Raw genomic sequence first — 13,595 nt, 5'->3', positions numbered from 1 at the left:
AAGACCCCAATCAACATCTAACCACCTTCCTGAGAATATGTGACACAGTGAAGTCTAATGGTGTTCATCCTGACGCCTATAGACTGCTCTTATTTCTATTCTCACTCAAGGATAAGGCAGCCAAGTGGCTGGAGTCTTTCCCAAAGGAGAGCTTGACAACTTGGGAAGATGTGGTGAACAAATTCTTAGCAAGATTTTACCCCCCTCAACGAATCAATAGGCTGAGAGCTGAGGTCCAAACTTTCAGGCAACAAGATGGTGAGACTCTATATGAAGCATGGGAGAGGTTTAAAGACCTAACAAGGAGGTGCCCACCAGATATGTTCAATGAATGGGTGCAGCTGCACATTTTCTATGAAGGGCTCTCTTATGAGTCAAAGAAGGCCATAGACCATTCATCCGGAGGATCTTTGAACAAGAAGAAGACCATTGAGGAGGCCATAGATGTCATTGAAACTGTAGCAGAGAATGACTACTTCTATGCTTCCGAAAGAGGGAACACAAGAGGAATAATGGAGCTAAGCAATGTAGATGCTCTGCTGGCCCAAAACAAGCTCATTACCCAGCAGCTGGCTGACCTCACCAAGAAGATGGAGAGGAACCAAGTAGCAGCAATCTCCACTTCATCAACAACCCAAGAAGGAGTGAATGAAGAAGCTGAGGGAAGTCAGGAGCAAGCCAACTACATTGGGAATTCACCTAGGCAAAACCATGATCCATACTCCAAGACCTACAACCCTGGATGGAGGAATCACCCAAACTTTGGGTGGGGAAATCAACAAGACCAAAGCCTTGATCAAAGACGCCCAAATCCCAACAATGCAAGCCACCAACACTTCACATCTAGACCATATCAACACCCCCATTAACAACACCTCTCCACATCTACATCAAAACTAAAATAACTTACCTCATCCTTCCACTTCTAATCATGATCTACAATCATTTGATGACAGACTCTCAAGGATTGAGAATCTACTTGAAGGCATAGGCAAGGAGATTCAAGACAACAAGGTGTTCAAGGAGGAAGTGCGAGCCAGTTTCAAGAACCAGGGAGACACAATCAAGAGGTTGGAATCTCATGTGGGGTATCTCTCTGAGCAAATTTCCAAACCCACAGATGGATTCCCAAGTGACACAGAGAAGAATCTGAGAGGTGAAACAAAGAAAGTAAGATGGGAAGATTGCAAGATGGTCACTATAAGTGATAAGGAGACTGAGGACAAGCCAAGCAAGCTGTCAGAACAACCTGAAGATACTTCAGTAGAGAAGAAGGAAAAAGATCATCAAGAACCAGAAATCTCACAACAGGAGGTGCTGAGACTCTATGCACCTTTTCCCCAACTGCTCAATGGTGCTGTGGAGAAGAGAATATACTCAAGGTTTCTAGATTTGTTTGCATCTCTGCATGTCAACATACCATTCATCAAGACTATTCAACAAATGCCCGCATACATCAAGTATATGAAGGAGCTGCTTCCCAGGAAAAGCTCACTCAAGGGAGGCCAAACTATAGTGATGAACAAGGAGTGCAGTGCCCTCATTCAACCACAGTTGCCTACGAAAAGAAAAGATCCAGGGAGTTTTCATGTCCCCTGTGCCATAGGGAAAACAATGTTTGATAGAGCACTCTGCGATTTGGGAGCAAGCATTAACTTAATGCCCTTATCCCTGGTGAAGAGGCTGCAGATCAATGAGATATTGCCCACAGATGTAGTCATCAGGCTGGCTGACAAAACTCAAAAACAAGCAATAGGGGTGGTGGAAAACGTGTTGTTAAAGGTTGGGAAATACTTTCTTCCCACAGATTTTGTCATCTTGGACATGGAAGAGAGTCACACTCACCCAATCATATTGGGAAGACCATTCCTAGCTACAGCCAGAGCACTCATAGATGTGGAGCGAGGGGAGCTAATATTGAAGATCCATGATGAACGACTCAGCTTTAATGTCTTCAAACTCTCGCAAGAAGCAGACCAAGAAAACAAAGAATCAAGCAAAGATCATAATGAGATGCTGACAGAGGAAGCAAGCACTGAAGCACAACCAGCCCATCTGGGAAAGCCCTTGGTTGATGAACAAGGAAATAACCAGTTGTCACAACTCAAGGAAAAGCTGGAGGAACCTAAACCACCAGAGACATGTGAAGACAACAACAAAATTTCCTTAGAAGAAGAAGTCACCAAGAGCAAGGCAACATCAAAAGGGACAAAGAAGAAGGTACCAAGGGGGTGGAGGAACAAGAAGATCCCTATAGAAGACTTCTCTCCAGGAGATAAAGTGATCTCAGCTTACTTCCCAGATATCCCCCTAATCTCCCCACTGTACCATCTCAGTTACCTAAGGTCTTCACTATCAACAGAGTTCTCTCCTTGGAACATGTAGAGATCATTGATACAACCAATGGATATAAGTCCAAGGCAAGAGGGGAGGACTTGAAGCATTATCAACCTCCCTGATGAAGGAGAAACGTCAAGCTAGTGACGCTAAAGAAGCGCTTCATAGGAGGCAACCCATGTTTTATTAGCTTTTACTAGTGAATAAGTCAATATTCATGAATTCCAACCCAAACTTGACAAACACTTGGTGAAATCCTTATATTGCAGTATATAGTGAAGAACAAGTTTGGTGTTCAAAGCGTGCCAAGAAAGCATGAATGCAACTGAGAGCATGCTAGTCTTGGAGCTTTGACCAGAACTTTTCATCACAGTGCTCCAGACTAAGTTTGGTGTCACCCCATGGTGCCACCAATGTGCATATAAGGATACACAGTTAGTTAGTTAGTTGGAGTTCATGAATAAACAAAATCTTTTCTTCTTTTTATTATTCTAGCCGAAAAGTTTAAATTGTTTTTTATGATGATTAATTCTTCCTTTTCTTCTTTTATCTTTTTAGGAAAAGGAGAGGAACATTGAAGGAGATTGATTGGACAACTAAATGAGAAGGGTTCGGCCACTTCATGAAGAGGGACTACACACTTGTCTCAAGAAGGAATGCATTGGGAAATGTTGCCATGCAACATTGAAGAAAGGAGACTCTTGAAGACCGAATCAATATCTCTCATAAAATGATGATCCTGTCCTTTCCCCATGCACAACCCCAACCGTCCATCAAACAACAATTCCCTCAATCCACACCCTCCATTCACTCACAATCTCCATATATAAGTGAGTCCTAGTGCATACTTACCCCTCACACTCAAATTCCCACTCTCCATTTCACACTTTCGGCGTCCAAAACCTCTTCATCACACCTCATCCTAACCAACCAAATTCTTCATCCATCCTTACCTTCAAATCCCCTCACACAGCAACTCAAATTCATGGCATCATCAAGCTCCAAGAGGCAAAAAAAGAAGGAACCAATGGAGAGCATTCCTTTCGATGAGAAGAGATTCAAAACTGCCTTCCATGAACGAGAATTTGAGCGGATCAAGCTCAAAAAGATATTGCCCAAGTTAACCTTCCAATTCAATAAAGACGAATGCCCACAGATTCGGGAAAAAATTAAAAAAAGAGGGTGGCAAAGGCTCACTAATCCAGAGGAGAAGATCAATGGAAACCTCATCAAAGAGTTCTACGCAAATGTAGTGAGAGAAGACAAAACCAGGGCCCCAACCTTCAAAAGTTATGTAAGAGGAAAGGAGGTGGACTTCAGCCCAAATGCTATAACAAGAGCTCTTCACCTGAAATCACCACATTTTGATGAGCCCAGTTATCATGCAAGGATAAGTAAAAGCCAAGAAAATGATGAGCTCACTGAGATCGTGACTGACATCTGTGTTATAGCAGTTGACTGGGAGAGGTATGGAGATGGGAGATCCCGGTTCATCAAAAGAGGAGACCTTAGCTCGGAAGCCAAGGGGTGGTTTGAACTCGTGAGGAGGTCTATCCTCCCGGATGCAAATAATTTAGAGGTCAATATTAATCGAGCAACTATGGTACATTGCCTAGTACAAGGTGGAGAAATCAATGTGCATGAACTTATAGCTGAAGAAATTCAAGATTCAGCTGAGAAGCTTGAATCAGGTGCCAGACTTTGTTACCCCAGCACCATTTTCAGATTATGCAAAGAGGCCAAGGTGGTCTTTGAAGATAGCAATCCAGACTGGATGAACTCTGGGAGGCTAATGACAATCCAGCGTATGGTCTATACTACACCTGCTTAGCAACAAAGAAGGCCACAAATAGGGAAACTAAAAGCAAAAGAAGGAGCTCACCAAGAGGAGTCCCATCAGGAAGAATATCAACAAGAAGAGCATCCTTACCCAGCCAACTTGAATATGAATCACCTTCTAAAAGCCATTGAAGATTTAGGGATGAGACATATGAAAGGACAAAAGCAAATACTAAACCTTCAGTCCAACTGGATGAGCCAACAAGAAGAGTGGCAGAAACAACAAATAGAGCAGCAACAGGAACAATACTCCCAGCTCTCTCAAGCCATCCACCAAGTTACTGAGAGGCAAGAACGTCAAGATAAGCATTTGCAGGAACTCAATCAGCGGTAAATAGCTCAGATGAAAGCATTCAATGAGTTCACTGTACTTAATGAAGGACGGCAACTACATAGGGAGGAGTTCAACGTAAACACTCAAGCCAAGTTGAACTACATATCCAGTAATATGCATCATCTACACTATGCCATCCCTACATATGATGAGGTCCAAAAAGATTTTGTAGAACAAGAAGAGAGGAAGGTGAAACAGCAGAAGGAAACACTCAAGAAGAAGATGGAAGATGGTGGTTTCTGGAAGAAGCTGATTGGAAAAAGCAAAGGGAGTGGGAGTACGAGCACTCAAGAGGGATACAAGGAGGACAAGCAAGGATGAGAGCATGGGCAACCACATGAGTAAAAGGTCGTGGAGTCCCTTCTTTGGTCCATCTTTTTCTATGCTTTGAATAAGGAAGGTCTTGTATGAAATAGAACATGCTTCCATAATAGTTTGAACTTTTTCTTTATTTTTATCTTTTAAGTTTTGAGTTGAAGAGGTCTATGCTTGCTGGTCTTTATGTCACTGTACCCTTACTTTGCTTACTTGTATGTTTGTCCCTTTAAATCAAATGAAAAGAGAATGAGTATTTTTAAAGACCAGAGAGGAGTTCATACTATGGAATAAGTTCATGAGTTTATGGTATAGTCATAAGTTAGCTAAGTTGGTTCAACCACAAGGTGGGAGGACAACTATCTGTCATGAATACTATGCTTGACACACACCCCATGAGACTAGCTAAATAAGAAGATCCTAATAAGAAAAAGGGAAAGAACAATCAAAGTTGAGGAATAAAAGAAAAAGAACAAGCAATAAGGCTAGGCACCAATGGTTTTTAATCTTAAGGCATGTGTCTGTGGTGCTCCTATGTGAGGGATCTACTTGGATGAATAAGCTCTTAGGGGTGCCTTATCACTTGGTAACTTGGGTTAACTAACTCGGAATTATCAGCTGAAAGTCCACTATCAAGAGTAACCCTCAATACAGAGCATTTAGTAACCCAAAGAGGTGCTGGACACCAAGGTCTCAAGAAAAGAAAATAAATAAACTATGTGCCTGTGGTGTGTATGTATGGGGGAGAGACTTAAGCAAGTAAGTCCTTAGGGGTGCTTCAACACCTAGCACCTTGAACCAACTGGTTCAGGAGTGTTGGCTGAAAGCTTATTTTAAAGAGTTGCCCCCTTACAGAGCACTTAGCTTAAGAACAAAAATAAGCCCTGAAATAACAACAAAAGGATCAATGAATAAAAGTCTCATGGGATGCAATCATAATGAGTATTCTAGGACATGATAAAGATCTGAAAGCCAGGAATGAACCTAAGTTGCTATGCATGAAACCACCATAAAACCAGGAACATGGCTTCCACAAGAATGACTCATTTCTCTTGGCATTCCATTCATCATTCTCTTGTTCCAGTACTTGCTTAGGGACAAGCAAGCTTTAAGTTTGGTGTTGTGATGCCAGGGCATTTTGGCCAGTTTCACTGACCTTTTCTTTACTATTTTTAGGGTAGTTTCATGCATTTCCTTAGGAAATAAGCTCGTTTTGGGTAGATATTCACTTGCATCTTGATTCAAGCATACATTGTGAACTTTACATGATTTCATGAGGATTTTGCATGAATTTAAGGACAAATTGGATATTGCATTTCCCATGACTTGGACTAGAACTTTGATGCACTTTATTGCTTGATTTTAGGACAAAGGAAGCAAAGAAGAACCACATTAGTGGCTACGTTAGTTACACTAACGTTAACACTAACGTGGAATGGGAGTAACTTGCAAAGTTAAAGAGAAAAGTAATTGCCAATAACGCTCTCGAAGCCATCATTGACCACGTTAAGAGTCACGTTAACTAAGTTAACGTGAACTCTAACGTGGAAGAAAGGAAATGGATAGCCAACGTTAGTGACATTTAACATTATCACTAACGTTGGCCCAAGCTCATAAGTGGCCACGTTAGTTGCCACGTTAACTTAGTTAACGTGGCCTCTAACGTTAAGAAGTAAAGGGGAAGCCAACGTTAGTGACATTCAACTTTGTCACTAACGTTGGCCAAGTCACAATAAGCCACAGTAACTTCCACGTTAACCTAGTTAACGTGGAAGCTAACGTGAGGAGACAAAGTGGTCGACAACATTAGTGACACCAAACATTGACACTAACATTGGAAGGAACCCACACAAGCCCCAATAAGCCACGTTAACTCCCACGTTAACTTAGTTAACGTGGAAGTTAACGTGAAGAAGGGAGGTGATCACCAACGTTAGTGACACCCAACATTGTCACTAACGTTGGAATTAGCCCACACAAGCCACTATGAGCCACGTTAACTCCTACGTTAACTAGTTAACGTGGAAGCTAATGTGGATAAGGGAATGATGAGCCAACGTTTGTGACACTCAACTTTGTCACTAACGTTGGAGATGGCTAGCATGGCCACGTTAGAAGCCACGTTAACCTAGTTAACGTGGACTCTAACGTGAGAAATAGGGGCACATTGGAACGTTAGTGATAATGGTAAGTGTCACTAACGTTCTCGAAGGTTGGCAAGCCTACGTTAAAAGAGCCACGTTAACTAAGTTAACATGGACTCTAACGTAAGGAAGGGGGAGACTTCTCAACGTTACTGGGAAAGGTAAGTCCCAGTAATGTGTGCGAAGGGCATAGAGGCAACGTTAGTGGCAACGTTTGTGCCACTAACGTTGAAGTTAACGTGGCTCTTACTTGGGTGAGGGACGTTAGTGAAAAAGGTGATTCTCACTAACGTTCTCGAACCCATATTATTTTCACTGAACGTTAACACCACTAACGTCCTGAGCTAAAGTCTCTGCCCACTTCACACTTTCTCTCTGCAAGTAAAGCCAAGCCCAATGAAGAAGAGAACTGCTTCAAACTCAAGATCCAAAGGCCCATACCCAAGACTTGAAGAGCAAACTAGAAGAACAGAAGAGTAGTATATATAGGAGTAGCTTTGAATTAAATTGGGAGTTGGAAAATATAGGGAGCCTCTGGGCATAGAACTACTCTCTCTATTTACTTCCTCTGCACTTCTAGTTTTCATTATGTATTCTCCATCTTTGTTTTCATTTTCCAGAGCTATGAACAACTAAACCCCTTTCATTAGGTTAGGGAGCTCTGTTGTAATTTGATGGATCAATACTAGTTTTCATTATTCTTCTTCTATCTTTTCTCTTGATTTTACTTGAAAGCTTTCGATCTTCATCCAATTGGGTAGTTATCTTGGAAAAGAAGCTATTCAAACTTGGATCTCTTCTGAACCTTGAAAGAGGAATGAAGAGATCATGCTAGAAATACTTTCTCATGCTGGACCGAATTGAGTTTGGATGGATATGTGACTATAATCCTCTTAACACTTGATTTGGAAAATGCATGTGGTATAATCAGTGACCATCTTCTCTTGAGCAATTGACCAAGGAATTGGCTATTGATCAAGATTTGAGAGATTGAATTACAAGAAATTGTAATTCGATCATTTAAGATTGCCAAGGAGATCAATGAGTGCATTGATTGAGGAAGAGATGAAAATGAAATTGATCCGGAGAATGCAACATCTCCTGAGCCCAATGAACCCCCCATTTCTGATCTTACCTATTCTCTTTAATTTCTGTCATTTACTTTTATGAGCAATTTCCCCATTCCCATTTAAGATTCTACAATTTACTTTCCGTCATCTACATTCAGCTCTTATTTCTAGCATTTACTTTTCTGTTATTTACTTTCCCGCCATTTAATTTTCTGCAATTCTCAACTCAAAATTCTGATTCGCTCAACTAGAACATTCTTCTAATTAAAGTTGCTTGATCAATCAATCCCTGTGGGATTCGACCTCACTCTATTGTGAGTTTTTACTTGACGACAAATTCAGTACACTTGCCGAAGGAAATTTGTTATGAGACAAGTTTTCCGTGCATCAACACTCATTCTCTTTTCATTTGATTAAAAAGGACAAGCATACAATTAAACAAAGTAAGGATGCAGCAGTGACATTTAGACTAGCAATCCTAGACCTAAGCAATGAAAAACTTAAAAGACAGAATTGAAAAATGTTCATAGAAGCATGTTCTATTTCATACAAGATCTTCCTTATTTAAAGCATAGAAAAAGATGGACCAAAGAAGGAACTCCACCATCTTTTACTCATGTGGATGCCCATGCTCTCCCTCTTGTTTGTCTTCTTTGTGTCCTCTTGCATTCCCTCGCATCCGTGCCAGTCTTGCTTGCTTCCAATCCTCAAGTGCCTTCCTCACTGATTCATGACTCTCTTCCACCCTTTGTCTTTCTTCTCGTGCTAATTCATCCTTCACTTCTTCATACCTTGCGATTCCTGGATGCAATATTGGTAGCTGTCCTACTAAGTATCCGAGCCTGGCTTGAGTGTTTATATGATGCCCAGTCTCGCTCATGTAAACTCCTTCTGCGAATGCCCTTTGCTCGTCCAATAGTTCTGCTTGTTCTAATTATTTTCGATGCATCTCATGTATGTGTGCACCTTGATGTGCTTGGATGTTAATTAGCTTCTGGAAGGATCCTTGTTGTTCATTTTGCCTTTGTTCTATCCTGTGGAAGGTTTCATTCCATTGTTGTCCTTGACTCAGTTGCTGCTCCATCGTTTGCTTTTGCCACTCCCCTTGTTGAGTCATCCATCTTGAGAGTGATTCCTCTTGTTGCCCCATCATCTGCAGTTGAAGCTCTTTCTGTGCTCCTTGGCTTTCCAAATATTGTCTAGATAGGCCATCAATGGCTTCCTGTAGTTGGTGCATATCCAAAGTGCTGGGGTTATTGGAATGCCCTCTTTTATCCACACGGGGTCCTCATCTTCAAACACCATCCCAGCTTTGTTGCATAGTCGGTAAATAGTGCTGGGGTAACCTAACTTTCCTCTTGAGTCACTTTTCTCTGCCATCTTTCTAATGCCTGCGGCTATGAGTTCATGAACCTTGATCTCTCCTCTTTTGAGTATACAGTGCACCATTGTGGCTCTCTTGAGATTCACCTCCGAGTTGTTCCCTGCTGGGAGGATGGATCTCCTTACAATTTTGAACCACCCCTTTGCTTCCGGAGTGAGGTCTCTTCTCTTGATGAACCTTGGTCTCCTATCCGCATATCTTTCCCAGTCAGCTCCTAGTATACAAATATCTTGCACAATCTGGTCATAATTAGGGCTGTTGTCCATTCTTGAATGATAACTCTCCTCTTTAAACGGTATGGACCGTAGCTTTAATGCCCTCATGACACTCATGGGACTGAAATCCACAGTCTTTCCTCTCACAAAGCTTGTATAGGACTCATCTGCCTTATCATATCGGACCGCATTTACATAGAACTCTCTTATAAGATTTGTATTTACCTTAACAACCGGATCAGTGAGGAGCTCCCATCTTCTCATTTCTACCTTCTTTGTGATTTCTGGGCACTCAGTTTTTCTGACTTGAAAGCCGAGTTCATAGATGATTTCCTTATCAACCATCCACCCGTACTGCAACGCATGGTGAAAGCTTCTAAATTTCTTTTCATCATACGGGTGTTGCTCCATATTTCCTTTCCCTTTCTTCTTTTAGAGCTCGAGGATGCCATGAGTGGGAGTTAATGTGTGAGGGTGGTAAGGGTGTGGAGACTTTTGGTTGTTTAGCACGAAGGGAGTGAGGGGAAGTGTTTTTAATGGGGTAAGAATGGTTTGGTTCCGAAGAGGGGGATGTTAAGCTGGAAGTTTTGGAATGTGAAAGTGTTATGGAGGGAGAACTACTTATATAGGGAGGTGGTGGGTAAATGAAGGGTTTGGATAGATGATGTGAGTGTGAGATGGACGGATGGGGTTTAGCATGGAGAAAGGACAAGGATCATCAATTTTATGAAGGTGTTTGTTCGGTCTTCAAGGATCTTCATTCTTTTCAATGTTGTATGGCAACATTTCCCAAGCATTCCCCCTTGAGGCACGTGTGTAGTACCCTTCTTTTGTGGTGTCCGAACCCTCCTCATTAATTGTCTAATCAATCCCCTTCAATGCTCCTTTCCTTTTTCCTATAAAACAAAATAAAAAAAAACATTAACATTATTGAAAAAGCTAAACTTTTTGGCAAGACTAATAAAGAAAACCCATTAGATTGCTTATTCATGAACACCAACTAACTAACTAACTGGATATCCTTATATGTACATTGGTGGCACCTTGGGTGACACCGAACTTAGTTTGTAGCAATGTGATGAAAAGGTTCTGTTCAAGGCTCCAAGAATAGCATGATCTGAGTTGCATTCATGCTCTCTTGGCATGCTTTGAACACCAAACTTGTTCTTCACTATATACTGCATAATAAGGATTTCACTAAGTGCTTGTCAAGGTTGGTTTGGAATTCATGAATATTGAATTATTCACTATTTTAAAAGCATATAAAACATGGGTTGCCTTCCATGAAGCGCTTCTTTAGCGTCACTAGCTTGACGTTTTTCCTTTATCAGGGAGTTTGATAATGCTTCAAGTCTTCTCCTCTGGCAGTAGACCTATATCCATTGGCTGTATCAATGAGCTCTACATGTTCTAAGGAGAGAACTCTGTTGATGGTGAAGACTTTAGGTAACTGAGATGGGATAGTGGGGAGATCAGGGGGGATATTTGGGAAGTAAGCTGAGATCACTTTATCCCCTAGAGAGAATTCGTCGGTAGGGATCTTCTTGTTCCTCCACCTCCTTGGCACCTTCTTCTTTGTTCCTTGTGATGTTGTCTTGCTCTTTGTGACCTCCTCCTCTAAGAAAATGTTGTTGCTGGTCTCACATGACTCTGGTGGTTTAGGTTCCTCATGATTTTCTTTGAGCTGTGGCAATTGTTGTTTGCCTTGTTCATCAATCAATGGGATTCCCATATGTGCTGGTTGTGCTTCAGTGCTTGTCTCTTCCTTCAGTATCTCACTGTGATCTTTCCTTGGTTCATTGTTCTCTTGATCTGTTTCTTGTGAGTGTTTGAAAACATTGAAGGTGAGCTGCTCATCATGGATTCTCAGAATGAGTTCCCCTCGCTCCACATCTATGAGTGCTCTGGCCGTAGCTAGAAATGGTCTCCCCAATATGATTGGGTGAGTGTGGCTCTCTTCCATGTCCAATATGACAAAGTCTGTTGGGAGGAAGTATTTTCCAACCTTTACTAGCACGTTTTCCACCACTCCTATTGCTTGTTTTTGAGTTTTGTCAGCCACCCTGATGACTACATCTGTGGGCATTATCTCATTGATCTGCAGCCTCTTCATAAGGAATAAGGGCATTAAGTTGATGCTTGCTCCCAAATCGCAAAGTCCTTAATCAAACATTGTTTCTCCTATGGCACAGGGAATGTAGAAACTCCCTGGGTCCTTTCTTTTTGTAGGCAACTCTGGTTAAATGAGAGCACTGCACTCCTTATTCATCACTATAGTTTGGCCTCCCTTGAGTGAGCTTTTCCTAGGAAGCAGCTCCTTCATATACTTGATGTATGCAGGCATTTATTGGAGGGTCTTAATGAATGGTATGTTTACATGGAGGGATGCAAACAAATCAAGAAACCTTGAGTATATTCTCTTTTCTACAGCACCATGGAGTAATTAGGGGAAGGGTGCATAAAGTCTCAGCAGCTCCTGTTGTGAGACTTTTGGTTCTTGGTGATCTTCTTCCTTCTTCTCTGCTGGGGTATCTCCAGGTTGTTCTGATGGCTTGTTTGGCTCGTCCTTACTCTCCTGGTCACTTGTAGTAACCATCTTGCAATCTTCCCATCTCACTTTCTTTGTTTCACCTCTCGAATTTTTCTCTGTGTCACTTGGAAATCCATATGTAGGTTTGAGAATCTGCTCAGATAGATACCCCACATGAGATTCCAACCTCTTGATGGTGTCTCCCTGGTTCTTAAAGTTAGCTAGTACTTCTTCCTTGAACACCTTGTTGTCTTGAATCTCTTTGCATATGCCTTCAAGTAAGTTCTCAATCCTTGAGAGCTTGTCATCAGAAGGTGATGGTGAGTTGAGATTGGAGGGATGAGAATGGTTAGTTTGACCTTGGTAAAGGTGTTGAGAGGGGTTGTTATGTGAGTGCTAATATGGTCTAGGTGTGGCATGTTGGTGAGCTATGTTGCTGGGATTTGGACGTCTTTGATCTAGGCCTTGGTCTTGTTGATTTTTCCCCACCCAAAGTTTGGGTGGTTCCTCCAACCAGGATTGTAGGTTTTGGAGTATGGATCATATGCTTGCCTAGGTGAGTTTCCAATGTAGTTAGCTTGCTCCTGCTCACTTTCTGCCTCTACATTCACCCCCTCTTGGGTTGCTAATGAGGTGGTAATTGCTGCTACTTGGTTCCTCTCCATCTTCTTAGTGAGGTCAGCCAGCTGCTTGGTAATGAGCTTGTTCTGGGCCAGCAGTGCATCCACATTGTTTAGCTCCATCACTCCTCTATTGTTGCCTCTTTCAGAAGCATAGAAATAGTCATTCTCTGCTACGTTTCAATGACATCTATGGCTTCTTCAATGGTCTTCTTCTTGTTCAAAGATCCTCTGGATGAATGGTCTACTGCCTTCTTTGATTCATATGACAGGCCTTCATAAAAGATATGCAGCTGCACCCATTCGTTGAACATATCTGGTGGACACCTCCTTGTCAGATCCTTAAACCTCTCCCATGCTTCATAAAGAGTCTCACCATCTTGTTGCCTGAAAGTTTGGATCTCAGCTCTCAACCTATTGATTCGTTGAGGAGGGTAAAATCTTGCCAAGAATTTGTTCACCACATCTTCCCAGGTTGTCAAACTCTCCTTCGGAAAAGACTCCAGCCACTTGGCTGCTTTGTCCTTGAGTGAGAATGGAAATAGGAGCATCCTATAGGTGTCAGGATGAACACCATTAGACTTCACAGTATCGCATATCCTCAGAAATGTGGTTAAATGATGATTGGGGTCTTCTTGGACACCTCCTCCGAATGAACAATTGTTCTGAACAAGAGTGATGAGTTGTGGCTTCAGTTCAAAGTTGTTGGCATGTATGGTTGGCTTTTGGATGCTACTTCCATAGTTTCCTGGGTTTGGATTGATGTAAGAGCCTAGAACTCTTCTCTCTTGCCCAGCATGATTTGCT

At 41.9% G+C, this 13,595-nt stretch overlaps 2 non-coding genes across 2 annotated transcripts; one reads left to right on the top strand and one right to left on the bottom strand.

Moving 5' to 3' along the window:
* Window positions 1-218: 218 nt before the first annotated feature.
* Window positions 219-325, bottom strand: LOC112774275 (small nucleolar RNA R71). Its single transcript, XR_003188770.1, has one exon. It is a non-coding gene; the product is annotated as a small nucleolar RNA R71 (small nucleolar RNA).
* A 12,772-nt stretch (window positions 326-13,097) lies between these two features.
* On the top strand, window positions 13,098-13,204 carry LOC112773500 (small nucleolar RNA R71). Its single transcript, XR_003188047.1, has one exon. It is a non-coding gene; the product is annotated as a small nucleolar RNA R71 (small nucleolar RNA).
* Window positions 13,205-13,595: the final 391 nt, after the last annotated feature.

Source organism: Arachis hypogaea, chromosome 18 (genome assembly GCF_003086295.3).
Source record: "Arachis hypogaea cultivar Tifrunner chromosome 18, arahy.Tifrunner.gnm2.J5K5, whole genome shotgun sequence".
NCBI lineage: Eukaryota > Viridiplantae > Streptophyta > Magnoliopsida > Fabales > Fabaceae > Arachis > Arachis hypogaea.
The sequence above is the reverse complement of the archived record's forward strand: the minus strand, read 5'-3'. Positions and strand labels throughout refer to the sequence as shown.